Below are 23,332 nucleotides of genomic sequence, written 5' to 3' on the forward strand. Positions count from 1 at the left end.
TACTTTTGTTGAGAAAATTGATCATTAAATACAACTGCTTTATATTTAAAATGTCTTTGCCCTGTTTCAATATTAACATTGATCTCAGTGAATGAATATTTTAAAAGTTATAGCATTTTAAACATGTTGTGAAATGGATCAATACAATCATTACATGGAAGAATATATTTGCAAAGCACATTTTATATGAGAAAGAACTTGCATTCAGTTACATCAAGTGTTCTTAAACTCAAAGGATTTGAACACATTTCAGAAAAGAAAATAAAGATGAACCATACTTGAAATATGCTCAACACAGCTATTCACTGAGGAAATTAAAAATTAAGATCACAGTGAAAGAACATTATACATATATTAGAATGGAAGGGGGAGGCTATAGGGATGGGAGGAGAATTGTTCAACCAGTTTGGAAGATGAAATGAAGTTTTCATTCAAAGTTCTCACCACCAAATGACTCATGCCTTTTTCTCAAGAGTCCAAACAACAGAAGTTAGAAACACATGGCAATGTCAGGGCATGTGGGAAGATCAGAGCACAACCTGCAGGAACAGGAAGTGTTTCTTTCTACTATGTGTGGTGTGGGATCCAACTGAGGTCATCAGACCTTTACACACTGAGCAAACTCACTGGCACAATAAACTTTCTTTTTTTCCCTTTTTTTTATTTATTATATTTGTGTTTTAATTTTACACATCAGCCATGGGTTCCCCTGTCTTTCCCCCTCCAGCCCCTGCCCCCACCTTTCCCCCAGCCCCTCCCTTCCATTCCCATCTCCTCTAGGGCCAAGACTCCCCTGGGGATTCATTTAAACCTGTTGGATTCAGTACAGGCAGGTCCGGTGTACTTCTTTTCATGAGACAGGTTTATCTCTGTAATATCCCAAATCTATAAAATTCAGAGACTTCTGAACTAATTATTTTGTTTAGATTTAACTATTTTAAGTGTGTGTGTGTGTGTGTGTGTGTGTGTGCGTGTGTGCGTGCGTGCGTGTGTGTGTGTGTGTGTGTGTGTGTGTGTGTGTAGTTAGAGTTTTCCTGCCTGGCCCAGTCAGGACAAATCTCTCTTACCAGCCAGTCCCACAGTCACTCAGACCCAACAAAGAAAGCACACAGAAACTTACATTGTTTAGAAACTGTATGGCCGTGGCAGGCTTCTTGTTATCTGTTTCTTCTATCTTAAATTAACCCATTTCTGTTAGTCTATACTTTGTCATATGGCGTGTGGCTTACCAGTGTCTTTACATGTTGCTTTTCATGGCGGCGGCTGACGGTGTCTCTCCCCAGCCTTCTACTTCCCAGAATTCTCTTCTCTCTTGTCCCACCTATACTTCCTGCCTGGCCACTGGCCAATCAGAACTTTATTTACACAGAGCGATATCCACAGCACTTTTCTTTTTTTTAAGGAAGGTTTTAACTTTTACATAGTACAATTACATATAACAAAACAATTATCAAGCAAGAATTATAGTTACAATATTAAAGAAGATATCCTATCTATCTTATATTTGTGAGTCTAAGGTTTTATATCTAACTTATCTTGTATCATAACTGAGGAAATTATAACTATCTAGTCTTCAACCACATCAAAGACCTCAGAAGGATATAATATTACCTGAGAACCGGGAGAAGGATGTAAGCATTTTTCAGGAGTCTTACAAGAGTAGACAGAGACAGCTGGCAGCCTGGACAGTCACCTAATGTTCCTTTGTAAAGTTGGGGCATTTGTCTTTAGCCCATAGGGCTAGAGTCTGTCGGTCACTTCTCTCAGTGTCCTGTAGAATGTCTGGCAGTTTCCTCTGCAAAGCAGGAACCTGAAATACCATTTTGTCAAACGAAGTTTAGTGGTCACCTTTCTATAGGTCCTGCATGTCCAGTTGATCAAGCAGTCCAGGCAAGAACAGTTTCTTGCCCAAATGGCTATTTTTGCCAAGGTGAAGATAAGATATGAAGTGTCTTCAATGCCCATCCTCCTCTCTGAAGTAAATCGGTGCTGCCAGGAGCAGACATGTCTCACTGTCCAGAAAGTCTAAATTTTAAAAGTATTTTAAATGCCATATTCTGTAGACCTTTGAAGTGTTTGAAGATTACTTGTCTATCTGAAATATCTCTGTGTATACCTAGAAGACTTAACTAACATGGCTATGAGTTTGATTATCATAGATGACCAGTTATTAATCTATTTTTAATTATCCATTACAATTTTAAATGAGCTATACAAGCATAATACCTTAAACATGAGTAGAAATATGCACACAGTATAACAAAATTAACTTTAAGTTTGTATCAATAGACTAAAGTCTATACCAATGTAAAACATTTTAAACAAGTTGTTGCTCTTTAGAAGTAAGTTCCTTAATCTACCCTTTTGTCCTATTATATCTATATCCTATCCCCTTTTCTTCTTTAGAAAGAGATTGCATTTATAATCAACCTGCTTTAAATAAAAATATTGGTTATTTTTCTGTCCCATAACAGAGGGCTCTTCTGATTTGGGATACAAAAATCTCTTAACCTTTTTTTTTAGCAATATGTCTGGGTTTAGAGAAGGAGTGAGCCAATTCCATCTCCAAAGCCAGCTTGATAATTTTGGGAATGTGGGCGTAGTTTCTCTTACTACTTCCTGCTGGAGGGGGGCGCTGTATCTTATGGGGACACAAAGAAAATTTTAGGAATATAGAGTAGTCCATTAGGGTGAACCTCTGAGCCAGTTGCCTTGAAACCATTCTGGATGTTGGATCATCTGGGCCATGGTGTGTAGTTAGAGTTTTCCTCCTGGCCCACAGTCAGGACAAATCTCTCTTACCCGCCAGTCCCACAGTCACTCAGACCCAACCAAGTAAGCACACAGAAACTTACATTATTTAGAAACTGTATGGCCATGGCAGGCTGCTTGTTATCTACTTCTTCTATCTTAAATTAACCCATTTCTGTTAGTCTATACTTTGCCACGTGGCTTGTGGCTTACCAGTGTCTTTACACGTTGCTTCTCATGGCAGCAGCTGGCGGTGTCTCTCTCCAGCCTTCTACTTCCCAGAATCCTCTTCTCTCTTGTCCCGCCTATACTTCCTGCCTAGCCACTGGCCAAACAGCATTTTATTTGTACAGAGCGATATCCACAGCACTTCCCCTTTTCTTTTTTTTTTTTAGGAAGGTTTTAACTTTTACATAGTAAAATTACATATAACAAAACAATTATCAAGCAAGAATTATAGTTACATTATTAAAGAAGATATACTATCTATCTTATATTTGTGAGTCCAAGGTTTTATATCTAATTTATCTTTTATCATAACTGAGAAAATTATAACTATCTAGTCTTCAACCACATCAAAGACCTCAGAAGGAAATAATATTACCTGAGAAACAGGAGAAGGATGCAAGTAACTTTCGGGAGTTTTGCAGGATAGACAGAGACAGCTGGCAGCCTGGACAGTCATCCAAAGTTCATTTGTAAAGTTGGGGCATTTGTCTTCAGCCCACAGGGCTAGAGTCTCTTGGTCACTTCTCTCAGTGTCCTGTAGAATTTCTGGCAGTTTCCTCTGCGAAGCAGGTACCTGAAGGACCATTTTGTCAAACAAAGTTTAGTGGTCACCTTTCTATGGGTCCTGCATGTCTAGTCGATCAAGCAGTCCAGGCAAGAACAGTTTCTTGCCCAAATGGCTATTTTTGCCAAGATGAAGATAAGATATGAAGTGTCTTCAATGCCCATCCTCCTCTCTGAAGTAAATCGGTGCTGCCAGGAGCAGACATGTCTCACTGTCCAGAAAGTCTAAATTTTAAAAGTATTTTAAATGCCATATTCTGTAGACCTTTGAAGTGTTTGAAGATTACCTGTCTATCTGAAATATCTCTGTGTATACCTAGAAGACTTAACTAACATGGCTATGAGTATGATTATCACAGATGATTAATTATTAATCTATTTTTAATTATCCATTACAATTTAAAATGAGCTATACAAGCATAATACCTTAAACACGAGTAGAAATATATACATAGTATAACAAAATTAACTTTAACTTTGTATCAATAGACTAAAATCTATACCAATGTAAAACATTTTAAACAAGTTGTTGCTCTTTAGAAATAAGTTCCTTCCTTAATCTACCCTTTCATCCTATTATATCTATATCATATCCCCTTTTCTTCTTTAGAAAGAGATTGCATTTATAATCAACCTGTTTAAAATAAAATAGTGTTTTTTCTCTGTCCTGCACCAGAGGGCTCTTCTGATTTGGGACACAAGAATCTCTTAACCTTTTCTTTTAGCAATATGTCTGGGTTTAGAGGAGTGAGCCAATTCCATCTCTAAAGCCAGCTTGATAATTTTGGGAATGTGGGCGTAGTTTCTCTTACTACTTCCTGCTGGAGGGGGGCGCTGTATCTTATGGGGATACAAAGAAAATTTTAGGATTATAGAGTAGTCCATTAGGGTGAACCTCTGAGCCAGTTGCCTTGAAACCATTCTGGATGTCAGATCATCTGGGCCATGGTGTCATCGGAGACCTTTCAGGTGGTCTTGGCTGATCAAACCTGATATATCTTAATCTGGAACAAATCCATAGCCTCTGGCTTTCTGTTGAAACAAAAGCAGAGACTCTTTTCCAAAGCATCATATCCTTATATCCAAATTTTGAAGTCAAGGTACCTTTAAAATTTACATATTTGTTTAACTCAACAGCTTTTACAATCAAATCTTTCTCTGTAGTTAAAAATCCGAAAGACAAGACAAACCAGATTCTCTGTGTAATATCCATCTTTGTAAGACTGAAAACACCACTGTGGCTGCTGGCTCCGCCCACCTCAGTTTCCCAACATGGCGGTGGTACAGTTTACCACCAGCTCTGGGTCTGGAGCTATGTGTACCATCAACTATCAGAAGCAGTTCTATCAAAGCAGCGCATAGTCCAGAAACTTTTTTTTTTTTAAACTAGCAAAGGCTAAATCCACCACACAGCAGAGTAAAGTGTCGCTTATAGATTCCTCATTCCTGCCACACTGCAGGTCAGATGCACGTGCCAGGAACCCGCCATAGTAGCTCAAACCAGCAGGCTGCCGCTAACTTGAGAGAGACAACTAGGAAGCTGTTTTTAGCTCCGTCTTAGAATCTTTTTTCTCAGGTTTTAGGTGGAAACTCTTGCCCCACGTTGGGCGCCATTTGTAGTTAGAGTTTTCCTGCCTGGCCCAGTCAGGACAAATCTCTCTTACCAGCCAGTCCCACAGTCGCTCAGACCCAACCAAGAAAGCACACAGAAACTTACACTGTTTTCAAACCGTATGGCTCTGGCAGGCTTCTTGTTATCTACTTTTTCTATCTTAAATTAACCCATTTCTGTTCATCTATACTTTGCCACATGGCGTGTGGCTTCCCAGTGTCTTTACATGTTGCTTTTCATGGCGGCGGCTGACGGTGTCTCTCCCCAGCCTTCTACTTCCCAGAATTCTCTTCTCTCTTGTCCCACCTATACTTCCTGCCTGGCCACTGGCCAATCAGAACTTTATTTACACAGAGCGATATCCACAGCATGTGTGTATCTTTGTATGTGTGGTAGGTGCCAATGGGGTCCACAACATACTGAAGCTAGATGTACAGGTCGTTGCGAGCTATCCGAAGTGCATGCTGGGAACTGAACTCAGGTCCAAACAATGTTTACTCTTAACCACTGAGTCATATCTCCATACAGCAAAAATTCACCTGTCTCTTTTGGAAATAATTTCTAAAAGGAGCAGAATGGTCACAGAGATAACAGCAAAGGAAAATATGTGAGTAGCAGCCCCTGCCCCACCTCTCTAGAGTTTGGAGAAGATCCTGGAACATCAGAAGAAAGACAACAGTACTTCTTAAGATGCTCTGTCTGTGCCTGTGATGGAGAGAAGCTAATAAATTCAGAAGAGCATTAATTCTTCTAGATTCTGTAGTTTTTTAAAATTTCAAAATTTTCCGTGAAAATAGAGTGGTTGTTGCTAGGATCTCCTGTGTTCTTCAACTATTTATTTAATTGAAGACTGAGTCTTAGTTCAGTGCCAAAACAGCTGAAACGCAAGCACAGAGCTGCGCTGAAAAAAGATGTACAGGAAATTGGTCTAAAAAGATGTCTCATGTGCCTATTAGTTACTAAACACATACGTAATATTGTGGTGATTTTGTCAATACTGTTTTCTAAATGAAACATCCTTTGAATTTATACGTATTTCTTTCTATTTACTCTTAATTTTCTAATCAATGAAGAGATAATAGATGCATTCAAAAAATAGTTATGAGAGATTTACTTAATATCATTTAAGAAGATATGTCTTTGGTGATGTAATCATTATGTGCTCCAAATTTATATTTTCATTTCTGGTGTTTATAAAAATGTGTTTTCTATAAGTTCAATAAAAAAAAGTTAGCTTCTATTCAAGAGTTTAATTTTTTCAGCAGCCGTTTTTCTCCATGGATTTTGGGAGACATGTGTAATGAGAGTGGACCAATTTCCTACTCTAATTCTATTTCCAAATGTGTAAGTTAAAATGATATTCATATAACTTAATGACTGTATGATCATGTTTTTTAAGTATTAATTTCAAGGTACAATAAAGCTGTGCATATGTTCTATCAGAAAGTTTGTGTGTCTGGTTAGGCTCAGATCTTCTCCATCATTATAATAATTCTTCAAGCAATTATAAACTATTTTAATAAAGAGGTGCTAGATTTTTATAAAATTTCCATATTTGTTTTGCTAAATACATTCCATAAGACCCTCCTTTAGAAACTTCTAGTGTAGTGGTGTCTAAGTCACTGCTTAATCAGACACGACACTGAACCCCTTTTTCTCATTATCATTATAGAATATACTAACAACTTTTCCTACATCTGTACTCTTATGCTGGGAGTATGAAGTTCATCAAATGCCCAATATTTCTATTTATTCTTGCATAGATCTTTAAAAGGGATTTTGGAAGAAGCAGATTTTGTAAACAGTGTCCTTTTCTTGAGAACCCACGATGGTTGAAAAGGACAGGCAGTTAATATGAGTAAACAAAGAGCATCAGAGTGAATATTACAGTATGTAGTGGTGGAGGTTGTGGCAAAATACAGAGTATACACCTCTGAAAATGAGGTCATTCTGGGATTCAGCAGATTGCACCTAAGTCTCTAAAATTTTTATCTTGAATCTGAAATGCAAATATTTAATATTAAAACTCAAAGTTCTGCAATTATGGCATTAAACCAACAATATGTCCTTAATTTTCACATGTAGGATGAAAGGAAACATGAGCATCACTCGACCTATGTCAGCTAACTCCTTTCTTCCTCTACTATATATGTTGACGCATGCCGGACTGAGATTCACGTGATCAGAATATTTTCTTTTAATTTATATCTTCACAAGCAACTTCATGGACCTCTGTTAAACTAATTTACATCTGAAACAGCCAAACTAGTTTTCAATTCACAAATGACTGACAGTAAAGAAATTTCAATGAGAACACAAATCTTAAGTAACGGAATAACAAGCTAAATTGGAAATATTAAATGTGTTTCATTTCTTTAGGTTATGAAACTAGATCAAAAAAAAGATCAAGAAGGTCAACCTTAATTTCTTTTCTAACCCAGAACAGTTAACCCTCTGATGTAACCATTTGTTTCTTAGCTATGGGCACACATGAGGATGCCAAGTCAGGAAGTCAACATTGGAACAAGAATCCTGGGGAAAATCCCCAGTTGTGAAAGTCCCCGAGTTTACTGTTAGTATCATCTGAGTTGCTGCAGGAGTAATGAAATAGTCACTAGAGGGATAAAATAAAATGTGAATTTTAAGCAATAATAGTAATCATTTCAAATGAAAAATCAATTATTTTCTCAGCATTATGCCAGGCAAGGAATTAAATGGGGAATTTAATGAATGTAAATTCCTATAAAAACACAAGAGGTTGTTTTAATGAATTGAAGGGGCTAAACACCTAAATACACATGCAAAGATACACACATGTGAAATTAATTTCTTAAATTGCAGGTGCTCCATAATAAAGAACACATTTTTCTAGTGTATTAACTATCAATGAACTATACTTCTAGTCTTTCAAGCAATCCTCAAGCTCTTATTTAACACGGAATTAGGAATGTTTGTTTGTTTCTTTGTTTCCTTTTTTAAAATTTATTATATTTGTGTTTTAAATTACACATCAGCCATGGGTTCCCCTGTCCTCCCCTCTCCCGCACCCACTCCAACTTTCCCCCCATGCTTTCCCCTCCATTTCCATCTGCTCCAGGGCCCTGGGGATTCATTTAAACCTGGTGGATTCAGTACAGTCAGGTCCAGTTCCCTCCTTCCAGGCTGAGCAAAGTGTCCCTGTGTAAGCCCAAGGTTCCAAACAGCCAGCTCATGCACTAAGGATAGGTCTGGGTCCCACTGCCTGGGTGCCTCCCAAACAGTTCAAGCTATTCAATTGTCTCACATATCCAGAGGGCCTGATCCAGCTGGGGGCTCCACAGCCTTTGGTTCATAATTCATGTGCTTCCATTCATTTGGCTATTTGTCCCTGTGCTTTTTCCAATCTTGGTCTCAACGATTCACTCTCTTACAGTCCCTCCTCTTTCTTGAAAATTGGACTCCTGGAGTTCCACCTGGGGCCTAGCTGAGTATCTCTGCATCCACTTCCATCAGTTATTGGATGAGAGTTCCAACACGACTGTTAGGGTGTTTGGCCATCTGATCACCAGACTAGTTCAGATTAGGCTTTCTCTCGACCATTGCCGGCAGTCTACAGAGGATGTATCATTGTGGATTTCTGGGGACCTCTCCACCACACTGCCTATTCCTGTTCTCATGTGGTCATCATTTATCATGGTCTGTTATTCCTTGTTCTCCCTTTCTGTTCTTGATCCAGCTGGGATCTCCTGCTCCCCTAAGCTTTCTTTCCCTCAAACCTTGCCCTACATTACTCCCACTGTCATCCAGGTTGTTCATGTAGCCAAACAGACTCCAAGAACACATCAAAACAATTATCCACCATGATCAAGTAGGCTTCATCCAGGGATGCAAAGGAGGTTCAACATACAAAAGTCCATCAATGCAACACACCATATAAACAAACTCAAAGAAAAAAAAAAAACACATGATCATCTCACTAGACACAGAAAAGGCATTTGACAAAATCCAACACCTCTTAATGATAAAGGTCTTGGAGTGATCAGGAATACAGGAAACATACCTAAACATAATAAAGGCAATATACAGCAAGCCAACAGCCAACATCAAATTAAAAGAAGAGAAACTCAAAGCAAAACCACTGAAATCAGGAACAAGGCAAGGCTGTCCCCTCTCCCCATACTTATTCAATATAGTACTTGAAGTTCTAGCCAAAGCTGTAAGACAACATAAGGAGATTAAGGGGATACAAATTGGAAAGGAAGAAGTCAAGCTTTCCCTATTTGCAGATGACATGATAGTATACATGAGTGACCCCAAAAATTCAACCAAGGAACAGATACAGCTAATAAAAACCTTCAGCAACATAGCAGGATACAACATCAACTCAAAAAAATCAGTAGCCTTCTTATATACAATAGACAAACAGGTTGAGAAGGAAATCAGAGATATATCACCCTTTACAATAGCCACAAATGATATAAAATACCTCGGGGTTACTCTAACTAAGCATGTGAAGGACCTGTATGACAAGAACTTTAAGGCCCTGAAAAAAGAAATTGAAGAAGATGTCAGAAAATGGAAAGATCTCCCATGCTCATGGATAGGCAGGATTAACATAGTAAAAATGGCAATCTTACCAAAAGCAATCTACAGATTCAACTCAATCCCCATCAAATTACCAACACAATTCTTCACAGATCTGGAAAGAATAATACTCAACTTCATATGGAAAAACAAACAAACAAACAAACAAAAAAACAGGATAGCCAAAAGAATCCTGTATAATAAAACAAACTCTGGAGGCATCATGATCCCCAACCTCAAGCTCTACTATAGAGCTACTATAATAAAAACAGCTTGGTAATGGCATAAAAACTGACATGTGGACCAATGGAATCTAATTGAAGACCCTGACATTAACCCACACACCTATGAACATATAATTTTTGACAAAGAAGCCAAAAATGTACAGTGGAAAAAAGAAAGCATCTTCAACAAATAGTGCTGGCATAACTGGATGTTAATGTGTAGAAGGCTGCAAATAGATCCATATCTGTCACCATGCACAAAACTTAAGTCCAAGTAGATCAAAGACCTCAACATAAATCCAGTTACTCTGAACCTGATAGAAGAGAAATTAGGAAGTACTCTTGAACGCTTTGGCACCGGAGATCAATTTCTAAATATAACACCAGTAGCACAGACACTGAGAGAAACAATCAATCAATGGGACCTGTTGAAACTGAGAAGCTTTTGTAGAGCAAAGGACACAGTCAACAAGACAAAGCGACAGCCTACAGAATGGGAAAAAGTCTTCACCAACCCCACATCTGACAGAGGGCTGATATCCAGAATATATAAAGAACTCAAGAAATTAGACATCAAAATGCCCAACAGTCCAATTAAGAAATGGGCTATAGAACTAAACAGAGAATTCGCAACAGAAGAAGTTCAAATGGCTGAAAGACATTTAAGGAATTGCTCAACATCCCTAATTATCCAGGAAATGCAAATCAAAACGACTCTGAGATACTACCTTACACCTGTCAGAATAGCTAAGGTCAAAAACACAGAAGACAGCTTATACTGGAGAGGATGTGGAGCAAGGGGAACTCTCCTCCACTGCTGGTGGGAATGCAAGCTTGTACAGCCACTTTGGAAATCAATATGGTGCTTCCTTAGAAAATTGGGAATCGAAATCCCCCAAGACCCAGCTGTAGCACTCTTGGGCATATACCCAAGGAATACTCAATCATACCACAGGGGCATTTGCTCAGCTATGTTCATATCAGCATTGTTTGAAATAGCCAGAACCTGGAAACAACCTAAATGCCCTCCAACGGAAGAATGGATGAAGAAAATATGGTACATATACACAATGGAGTACCACTCTGCAGAGAAAAACAATGACATCATAAGGTTTGCAGGCAAATGGATGGATCTAGAAAAAATCATTCTGAGTGAGGTAACCCAGACTCAGAAGGACAAACATGGTATGTATCCACTCATAGGAGGATACTAGATGTAAAACAAAGATGACTAGTCTACACAACTCGAGGGAGGCTACCTAGAAAACAGGACCCTAGGAAAGACACAGGGATTGCCCAATGACAGAGAAATGGATGAGAGGAATGTTTGTTTTGATATTTTCCTTTTTCACTATTTTTATTCAATTTATTTAAATTATCAATTTTACATTTTTTATTTCTTGGGATAAAACCTAGGACTTCTCACATGTTGCACATACTAGTCACACAATCAACTGCTAAGCTGCATCTCCTGCCAAAATCATCATTCTCAAAAGTTTCAATATATTATGTCTTTTGTATCCTGGTAATATGTACAGTGAGTGTGAGCTTTTCCTTCAAAGTAAATGAACTTCTAATTTTGCTTAATGAACAGTTTTTATTAATGTGTTTCTATAAAATACAAAACACTACACAAAAATAAGTTTAAAATGTTGGTACTTCTGATGTTTTATTGTTTGATTATATTAGCACTGTAATCATCTTGTAGGGTTTTTATTATTATGTATGATCTAAGGATTCTAATATTCATGAGAAATAAACTAACAACCAAAAGCAAAACAAATTCTAAGACAGGAAACAGCAGGATACTTTACATGTTAAATAGTGACTGGTATTTTTGGTTTTTTAAAAAATTTGTGAAATATCTAATTATTTTGTCATATATTCTAAGAGACAGAAGACACATAGTAAATGAAATGAATAGAAACGTTATTGTCTTTGAAAGGGGGCACTTTTTCATCCTAGTTAAATGTGATAGGAGAATCCCCCTGGGCAGAGTAATGAACAATTACACCCAACTTCAAAAGAATAGAAGTCTTCGTATTGGGTACAAGACTCCTGCAAATGTCTGAAGAGAATGTTCAGAATGTTTTTGCAATCTTGTGTTCATGTACTACTTTTTAAGTCAGCCTTATGAAAATTCAGGAGAGACAAAAGGTTTTAATTGTTTCTTTTACTGAACCAGCACTGGTTATAATGAAGATATTCAGCTTTACTTATCTTGGGACTTTTGTTTTAATTTTCTCTTTGATGACTATCAAAACATCACCATTTCATATCTCACTATTCAAATATTGTCTTGAATTCTGAATGATGGTGGTGTTCAGGGGAGATTTTTTAAAATAATTACATTGAATATTTAGTGCATTTAGATCTGCATAAAAATGGCTTTATTAGAAGAACAGAGCATGTTAGAGCCCCAGGGATTAACAAATTAATTGCAATTTGTTACTTCTTAAGAATTACTTCCTGGCAACCAAGACAAACAACATACCATATAATGAACTTGTAACAGTACTTTGTTCAATACAGTTCAATTGTTCATTTCTATTTTAAATGTTTGGCTCTGAGATGGTGGCCTTTCTGCTTTCGCTTTGAATAAGAAACCTGACTGTAATTACTCCTAAGTGAAAGGTGGTATACTTCACTATAGTTAGTTCATAATAAGGCAGGTTATTTCTTGAGTCACTGATTAAAGGTGATTTGTCCATCATCATTCAAAATAAGACTGAATTCTTCAGGTTGTATGAAGTGACCATGAACTATATAAATAATATATTTTCCCTAGAGACCCTAGAAAGGCTAATTACTGAATCAAATATAAATTTAATTCAATTCTTAATAATACATAATTATAAGTCCTATACAAAACTCTTTGACCCAATGACATGTGAAAGCCTTTCATATAAAAATAAAATTCATTTATTGTTAGCATTTCATTAGACAATTAGGTAGAAAATAACTAGCAATGACCTAGAGAAAATTTAAAAACCTCATGTATCGAGAAAAGCTTACTATATTTATTCCAGAGGTCTCACCTTTCACCAAATTGGACTTTATAGCACTCCTGAGCTGTCATCCAAAGTTTGCATCAGTGAAATGTGAAGAAAAAAGTCACATGTTTCTCATTTGTTAAGACATACTCCTTACCCACTATTCTGGAGTAGAAATTTGAAACCTATATCCTCTGCTTGTATGCACTGATGTGCAGGATCTAAGGGATGCTTTTCGTTTCTTTTAATTTCTTTCTTATTGAAAATAGATTTTTTTCATACAATATATTCTGACTATGGTCCCCCCCCCAACTCCTCAGAGAAAATGCTCTTACCTTACCTTCCATTGAAATCTGCACCTTTTCTGTCTTTCGTGAGAAAACAAACAGGCATCTAAATAATAGTAATAAAACAACACCACCATCAAAAACCTAGGGTAGTACAAAACAAACAAATAGAAGAAAAACATACAAAGAAAAAGCCCAAGGTCCATATGTAGACTCAGAGACACACATGTTCATACCCACAAGAATCCACCCAAACCACAAAATTGTAATTCATAATATATATATATATATACGTGTGTCTATATATATATATATATATATATATATATATAAAGGATCTGTAAAGTTAGAAAATGCCCTGTCAAAACCTTAAGTCCAATGTTGGTCACGGTCCCTGGTCTTAAAAGTGGCTTATATATCCAGAGACTCCCTTGGAAAGAACTGAGTTTTCATTTGTGATTGGTTATCAATTAGAGATTACTCCAAGGGTAGAGGTGGGGCCCTTTGTCCTCTTTTCTCAGTGCTAGGACCATCTGGCACAAAGCCATGCGGGCAGGCCCTTGGCATGCTGCCACTGTCTCTGTGAATTCATACGTCTGTAGTTTCTGCCATGTTTAGAGGACCTTTTATTCTTAGTGTCCTTCATCCTCTCTGGTGCTAACAATCTTTCTACCTCCTCTTCCACAGTTTTCCCTTGGCCCTGGGTGGAGAAATTTGATGGAGACATTCCAAGAAGACATTCCATTTAGGACTGAGTGTTACAAAGTCCCTCTGTCTCTGTCTCTCTCTTTGTCTCTTTCTGTCTCTATATATGTATGTAAATCATCTGGCTTGGGCCACTATATTGGTTCTCATCTACTGCAAGAGGAAGCTTGTCTAATGATGGCTGAGCAAAAACTGATCTACGAGTATAGCAGAACAGTAACATTTGGTTTCCACCTCTGTTCCTGACCTATCTGGTCTCTGATTCTTGGTCATCTGAGCTTTATCAGGAATGGATTCCATCTCATGGAGTGTACCTTAAATCCAATCAGATATTAGTTTCTTACTCCACAAGTTTGTGCCACTGTTACACTAGCTCACTTTGCAGGTGGGACACCATTGTAGATAAAAGATTTTGTAGCTTGGTTAAAGTTGACCTTTCTCCATTGACAGTGTGTAGAGTACCTTCCAGTAGCAATACTAGCCAATAGGGATGGCTGCTGTAGATATCTAGGCATCATCTTTACTTCTCAATGGGCTGTGTTGGCATTGTTTACAGCAATAGGGCCTTACCTTAAGTTTGTGGAGAGCAACAAATAACCTGTGCCTTAGTTTAAGTGGTTTGAGGATTACCATGGGGTCCCTGTGGCCAACAACTTGATTAGAGGTATCTCATTAATGGCAATAGGAGCATTGTTTAGTGAACAGAGATGTCCAGTTGGGGCTTTGTCTCTCTATTATTTGTCAATTTCATTTAGATTGCCTTCACAAAACGCATATATTTAGGAAGCTTCTATTGCAATAGTTTTCCATACTACCCCTCAACTGGCCCTCAGCTGTAGCTGTTACTTCCTCTATGCCCGGCCTTGGCCCTCTTTTTCCTTTCCCTTCCATGTTGATCCTTCTATTCCCGCCCCCCTCACCTATCTGTAACTGTCTCATCTATGTCCCCTTCCTAAGGAGATTAATCCCTCCTGTCCCATTACCTTACTTTATACCTAACTTCTGTGGTGATACAAATTATAGCTTGCTTTCTGAAGACTTAACAATTTGTGTCTGAGCTAGTTCACTCAGATTTTTTTTTCTGGCTCCACCCATTTACATGGAGAATTTCACAATCTAATTTTTCTAATGGCTGAGTAATATTCCACTGTGTAAATGTACCACATTTTCTTTATCCATTCATCCATTGACAGACAACAAGCTTGTTTCCAATTTCTGACAATTATGAGGAGAGCAGCAGTGAACATGTTTGATCAAGTATCTCTGTAGTAGGAGGAAGGGTGCCTTGAGTATGTGCCCAAGAGTGGTATAGCTGGATCTTGGGGTATATCTATTCCCAGCTCCCTGGGGAACTGCCACAACGATCTCATAGCAGTTGCACTAGTTTGCACTCCCATCATCAATGGATAAGTGCTAACCTTCGCCACATCCTCACCAGCCTGAGCTGTCAATTTTTTTATTGATCTGGCCATTCAGACTGGTGGAAAATGAAAATCTCAAATTGATTGTAATATGCAGTTCCCTGATGATTAAGGATGTTGAATATGTAAGTGTTTCTCATCCATTTGAGTTTTCTCCTTTGAGATTTCTCTGTGTAGATCTATAGCCCATTTTAGATTGGGTTGTTTCCTTGATGTCCAGTTTTCAGAGTTCTTTATATAGTTTACATATCCCTCTACCACATGTGTACTTGACAAAGTCTTTTCCCATTCTGTAGACTATTGCTTTGTCCAAATAATGGTGCCTGTTGTCATAGAAATCTTTCTGTGTGAGGTCCCATTTTTTAATTTGTTAACTGTGCCTGTCTCTCAGTGTTCTGATCAGAAAGTCTTCTCATGTGTCAATGATCTTAAGATTATTTGCCACTTTATCTCTGTCAGGTTCAGTGTATCTTCTTATATATTGAGGTCTTCGATCCATTTGGAGCTGAGTTTTATGTAAGGTGATAGGCATGGATCTATTTGCATTCTTCTTTTTTTCTCTCCTCTTTTTATTTATTATATTTGTATTTTAATTTTACACATCAGCCATGGGTTCCCCTATCCTCCCCCTCCCGCCCCCACCCCCACTTTCCCCCAGCCCCTCCCCTCCATTCCCATCTCCTCCAGGGCCAAGACTCCCCTGGGGATTCAATTCAACCTGGTGGATTCAGTACAGGCAGGTCCAGTCCCCTCCTTCCAGGCTGAGCAAAGTGTCCCTGTGTAAACCCAAGGTTCCAAACAGCCAGCTCATGCACTAAGGACAGATCCAGGTCCCACTGCCTGGGTGCCTCCCAAACAGTTCAAGCTATTCAACTGTCTCACTTATCCAGAGGGCCTGATCCAGTTGGGGGCTCCTCAGCTATTGGGTCATAGTTCATGTGTTTCCATTAGTTTGGCTATTTGTCCCTGTGCTTTTTCCAATCTTGGTCTCAACAATTCACTCTCTTATAGTCCCTCCTCTTTGTCGACAATTGGACTCCTGGAGCTCCACCTGGGGCCTGGCCAAAGATCTTTGCATCCACTTCCATCAGTTATTGGATGAGAGTTCCAGCACGTACAGCCTTCCAGATTGAGAAGCACCATTTATTGAAGATACTGTCTCTTTTCCAGAATGAATTTCTTGCTTCTTTATCAAATTCAGGTGTTCATAGTTATGTGGACTTATATCTGAATCTTCAATTTGATACCACTGATCAACATGTCTGTTTCATTGTTATAGCTCTGAAATACAATTAGAGGTTAGGTTGGTGGCACCTCTAAGAAGTTCTTTTATTATTTATGGCTGTTTTTGCTATCCTAATTTTTGTGTTTCCATATGAGGCTGAATATTGTCCTTCCAAGTTCTATTAAGAACTGTATTGGGATTTGGTTGTGAAACTGGGCATAAGACCTAGGGAGCTGGAATTCCAGTTTTTCTTTCTACAGAAATTATTGTCAGGAAAGAAACAAATAATATCAAGAAAGGAAGGGCTCACTTAAGGTCATTCTACAGAAGTTATAAAGAAGGTGGTGGAGTAACTGGCTGTCCACACAGCTGCACAGTGGTTTATCTCATGCATTAACTACAGCTTACTCCTGAGCACATTCATATGTGGATTCCAGCTAGTTTTCATGATAGAGTTGAAATGAGGCATCTGAGTTACAGAGTTACTAAAATTGGTGCATGTAAACAGAATCTCTGGTAACTTGTAGACATTAATGTTTCTAAAGAAGGTTATTTTCATATGTGTAGATAAGCTTAACTTATGTTTCTTGCATGAAAGCCCAGGTTATTAAGGTTTGTCAGTCAAACTTTGTGCAGTTATTGTTGTTATTATTATTATTATTATTATTATTATTATTATTATTATTATTTGTTTTTTTTTGAGACAGGGTTTCTCCATGTAGCACTGGCTGTCCTATAACTTGCTCTGTAGTTCAGGCTGTACTCTAATTTGGAGATCTTCCTGCCTCTGCCTCCTGAGTGCTGGGATTAAAGGTATGTGCCACCACTGCCCAACTAATACCATTATTTAATTTGAACTGTTCAATTATTTATGATGAATAGCTGCCTGGTATCATGGTTTGTTTAATTATTTTATTTATATTAATTATGATTTATGTATTTCACTGTTCATATTGAGTGTCTAGTAACTCTTTTTCTGGTTTTAATTTTATGAATAGAATATGATTCATCATCTTTATATTGGCCTCAAATATTTTTTTATCTAATGTATCTATTATAATAACCACCTTAATCCACTTAAGTTACACTTGCCTTATATAATATATGGTTGTTTGTATTTCTTATTTATATACTCATTCAAATCAAGTTTTTGTTTAGATTGGTTTTTTTTTTTAACAAATCAATAATTAAGAAGTTTAATTTAATTGGAAAATCATATTATATTTCCATTTCAATTATGATTACTATAAAGCATTTTGATCTGTGCCAATAGTCATGCTCTGTAATTGAGGCATTACCAGAATATGAGATGTCTGAGTTAAAAACAAAACTACAGGAATCACTAAAATGGGATCTTGTAGTGTTTAACACACCACATATACTGAAAATGTTTTTACATTTCATATGTAGTTGGGTATCTCTGATTTTATTCCATCTCATATTTTAATATGCATATTTCTACTCTTGACTCCACCACATGTTTAATATTACTTGTTTTTGGAAAAACTTCTGTCATAAACTTCCTAAATGACTAAAGGCATTAAGAAAACTCTATGCTCCCACATCAATGCTCAATGATATCTATGTCATCATTATTCTTAGTTGTTGTTTCATGCATATGTGCATACACATATATTCTTAAATGTGGCTTTCTCAGTCTGTATAATATTATTTGTATGTGCTGCGAGACTGTGTCTCTTAGGAATGTCAGAAGCTACATCCATAAAATCTCACAAACATGACTACCTAAATATGAGATGAATAAGACATCAGGATTATTTTTTAAATGGTGGCCAGTGGGAGTAATAAGGTCACTGGCGTATTCCCTCTACAAAACATTAGCGACAGTCTCCAAGAGGAAATTCTCATGAGAACAAGTTGTTATAAAAAAAAAGGAAGTCTGGTCCCTCCATGATTTCTGACTTCCTGTCTTACAGTGTGATTTCTCTCTCAAAGGGTCTCTGTGTTGCCATTCACTATGTTGTGGCAGCCAGAGGCCAAACTGATGAGGTTGTCCAAGGGTAAACTTTCTGCCTGCAAAATTGCAAGATCAAAAAAATCTTTATTTCATAAACCATCCAACTTTAGGAATTTTGTTACAGTAAAAAAGAACACAGACAGTAGTCTTTAACTCATGGCAAACTCTTTCTTTGCATGTAGTACTTCCTCAGAATTATTTATGTGCTTTTGTTCCTCTTCATTTCCATACAAAATTTATAATGTCTTTCTACTGTCTACCAAAAAAAAGTAATTACTAAAAATTTGATAAAAATTATATTAAATTTATATAGAATATAAAGAAAATTGACAATTCAGTTTAAAATTTTTGTGAGTAGAATGATTCCCATCTGTTAATGTATAATTTTTAAAAATTGTCTTCATTATAGATACTGTTTTAAACTTATTCTTTTTTATTTTGTTTAGTACTAGTTATGTTTCAAAATAATAAAAAGCCCCTTAAAATTGACTAGGAGAGTATTCCCATGCTGTACTTCCTACAAAAAAGATGAGTGTGTTTTATGTTCATTTTCATCAATTCTATAATAAATTTCACTGCAAGTATCTAAGCCTTGAAATTTCTCTCCTTAAGTTATTTTCTAATTGTAAATTCAATGTTCTTACTCTGTTGTACAGTTATTAAGTAGTCTACTTAAGATTGAGTGAGTGAATGCTACATGGACACTTTCAAATACATTGTTAAGTTTGTACTTGCACAGTTGTTCATAACAACCTTTGGTTAGTCTAGAGCAGTATGTCTGGTTCATAGTTCCATAGTAACAATCCTCAGCTCGTCGATAATATTAGCAACCTATGTATTCTCCTTTAAAGTTTTAACGAGGATTCCATAAGTATATATATTGTGTTTTGATATAACCCACTTCATGTTCCCCCCTCTCCAATTGTTCTTCTGCCTCAACCTCCTTCACTCCCAACTTCATGCTTGCATTCTCTCATCCTCATTCTCTCTGTCTCTGTCTCTGTCTCTGTCTCTCTCTCCGCCTTTCCCTTTCCTTCTCTCTCTCACTCCCTCTCCCCTCCACCCTTGAGTGGAGCAGTCAACTTTATTTGGTAACTTAGAACTAACTTATGACTGACGATTTATATTTTCCATCTATATTGTACTTTGCTTACACTTTTATTACATTTTTTCCATTCCCTTACAATAAAAAATAGATCCTCCACAATCATTTTTAGTTTTAATATGCATTATTAGAATGCTGTAATTTGTAATTCATTTCTTGACTTTACTGTGTTGGCTTTTGACAAATGTTTCTTATATTGCAATCTGGTGACAAATACTTATTATTTTCAATAACTAGAAAATTATGAAACAGCAATTCAACTGAAGCAGAAAAGGCAATTGACAAAATTCAACATGCTGTTGAATTTTTCCTAGAGAGTTTAAAAATAAATGAAACATTCCTCAAATAATTAGGGCTGTATATGACAAAGCTCCAGCCAACAACATGTGAAATGGAGAAAATCTAAGACCATTTCATCTCAAATCTGGAATGAGACAAGAGTGCTTACTCTTTCTATTCATATATAGAAAAAGCAATAACTCAAGAGAACATATAAAAGGGATAAAAATAACAAAGGAAGATATAAAATTAACCTATTGGCCTATTTGCAATTGACATGATTAGAGTTAATAAACAAGATACATGATTGACATAAAATAATTAGCTTCCATATATATATCAGTAAGGAGCTTGCTTTGAAAAGACAGTCAATTCAAACTATCTACGGAACAAAAAAAAAGTACCTAGGAATAAACCTAGTTAGTGAAAGACCTCTACAATAAAACACTAAGACACTAAACAAGGAAATAAAGACTCTAGATTATGTAAAGAACTATTCTTTTTTTTTTTGATTTGCAAAATTGCTATTGTGAAAATTGCTATACTTCCAAAATGAACCAACTGGTTTAATACAATACAATACCCATCAAATTACAGTGACATTCTCCACATCCTAAAATAGATATGGAATCACAAAGTCAAACTATTCTTCACAAAAGTACACTGTTTGGAGGATGAATAATACCTGATCTCAAATTATACCACAGAGCTATAGTGACAAAAGACAGCTTAGCCCTGATATAAAAGCAGATATCCAGACCAGTGGACTCTGAGAAAGGACCAGACAAAAACTCACACAGTGATGGCAACCTCATTTTTGACAGCAGTGTAGAAAAGTTACATGAGAAAAAAGACAGCCAATTCAACAAGCGGTAGTGGAGAAAACAGAATAATTAGAAGGAAAATGAACCTAAACCTCACTCTGCATCATAAATAAAATGTACCAAACACCTTACTGTAAAATGGTAAAACCACCAGAGGAAAATAAATAAGGAAGACTCCTCAAGATAAAGGTACACACAGGAACTTTCTGAACAGGGTTCCGTAAGCACAGGAGATAGCCACAGCGATTGTCAACCAGGATGCTATTCAATTTGAAGTTTCCTGTATTGCAAAGGCAACTATCAGTGGAAAGAACAGTCTAAGGAATGGGAATAAAACCACATGAGATAGGAGGTTAATATCCTCCTATCTCACTCAAAGTACTGCAAAAATTAAGCCCTCCCAAATAAAACTTTCCACTCAAAAATTTATCCAACAAAATGAGCAGATGTTTCTCTAGAGAAGAATCTCAAGTGGGTAATTAGTTAAAAATGTCTATGATTCTTAAAACTGCTTTGAGAACAGATCTCAACATCAGCAGAATGGCTGCTGTCAAGAAAAGACACAGTAACAAATGCTGACGAGGAGGTGAGGGAAAGAAGAGCTTTTATTCACTGCCCATAGGAATAGAACGGTATGCCCATTGTGGAAATCGGTATATAAGTTATAAAGAGAATTTCCATAAGACTGTAGTACACCGTTCCTGGACATATTCCCAAAGGACTGTGTATTGTAACACAAAGAAACCAGTATATCCAAGAATATGGATACAATATTCAAATAGCAAACAAATTGATCCAGTGCAGATGCTCACCAACAGAAAAATGGGTGTTTATGGTACAGATGTGGAATGCAATTTTATTCAATAAAGAAAAGTGAAATCATTAAATTTTAGGGGAATGGATGGAGCTATACAGCATTATACTAAACAAGGTAGCTCCAACCAAGAATGAAAAAAAATGACTATTTTGTCTCCTAGGGAAGTATTAGTATATAAGGTTTGCATGTATTTATGCAAGTAGGGAAAGACATTGAGTATAGGTTATTAAACTAGAAAGCAGTCCACAAGCAGAGAAAGAGGCACCAAGGGAACAGGGAAGATAATATGACATGAGGAACATCAAAATAAAAAGGAGGCTATAAGGAGAGGGTAGTAGAGGCTGCAATGTAATGTTAGAAAAACAAACAAACAAACAAACAAAAAACAAAATTAAAAAAAAAACAAATTTGTTTGCAAATTCCAGAATGGAAACTAATACTGTGCATGCTAGCAAGCAAACAAACAAACAATACATAAATAGTAATAAAGGCTATAGTGTGCAATCAGGAAAATTTGGGGGGAAATTGAAAACTAAAATAGCTCATATTTAACAATGGAAAATTCATGTTCATGTCTTCTACTATTAGTACCATTAGGAAATTCAAATGCATATTTCAGAGGATTCACAGGATTTTTTTTTTAATTTTAAATGTTGTGTAGATTTCAGTGGCCAAGAATCCATTTCATCCAGTACCTTCAATCACAACTGAATGTCTCCTAGCAACCAATGCTGATGATATTTCCAAGAAGTAACATCTATCTGTCCTGTTCTCAGATCTCCATTCTAATTACTGGAACAATATATTCCTAATTAAAGTCTTTCCCTGAGATTCAAATGAAATCAGAACATAGAATAGCAGAAAATTATTCTTGGAGATGGTAACACACTCCTAGCATATTGTGTATAAATTTAAGTCAACATGATCATCTGAATTTTACCCCCACATCTGGAAAATAAAGGAGTGAAAATTAGTAGAATCTCTTTCTTCTTTCAGTTAAATACTTTTAAAAAATGGCTAAGTCATTTTCTGGAGAATGCTTTATTAGAAATACAAAGCAAATTTTTCCCTCAAATACTTGATCTTATGGAGGAAAGACTGAGGGAATCATAATACAAGAATGCAATTTTCTACAACTACAAATATCACATGTTAAATAAATCAATAAGATTGGGTTGAAGCATTCTTTTTTAATGCTGTGTGAAAACTCATTATGAGAAAGTAAAGCTAATATTTGAAAAACAATAACAGTTCAGTTTTGCAATAAAAACATCATGTTCAGCCATCTCATTCTCTGCCTTTTTTTTTTTTTTTTTTTTAGAAATAGTTGATGAGAAAATAAATGAAGCCTCGGATGTTTTTGTTCCTTCCATTTGAAAATTTCAAGCAGGCACTCATCAAGTCAACCTATATTTATTTTCCTTCCAGTATCCATTAAAATATGCTAGGAGCTGGAGACTACAGTGGAATCTAGGGCCTCAGCTTCTACAATAGGCTTTTGAGTAGTAGCCAGCTGAGCACTCCGCCTTTGCTAAGTGCAGCTACTCTTTGAATTAAATTATTCCCACAGTAATTTAGCAGCATGAGCATTTAGAAAAGTGTTCTGTGAAATAACTGTTATTATGCACATCTATAGCAATGGAGACTCAAGACAGAACAAGGTTTTACTGAGCTTCAAAGTATTGATTAAGGTTCAGAAGAATCATGAAGGAAATTATGAATAACATCCCTCCCCCAATACAAAACAGTTTTGTCT

The sequence above is a fragment of the Onychomys torridus genome, chromosome 20, assembly GCF_903995425.1.
Source record: "Onychomys torridus chromosome 20, mOncTor1.1, whole genome shotgun sequence".
In the NCBI taxonomy this organism is placed as follows: domain Eukaryota; kingdom Metazoa; phylum Chordata; class Mammalia; order Rodentia; family Cricetidae; genus Onychomys; species Onychomys torridus.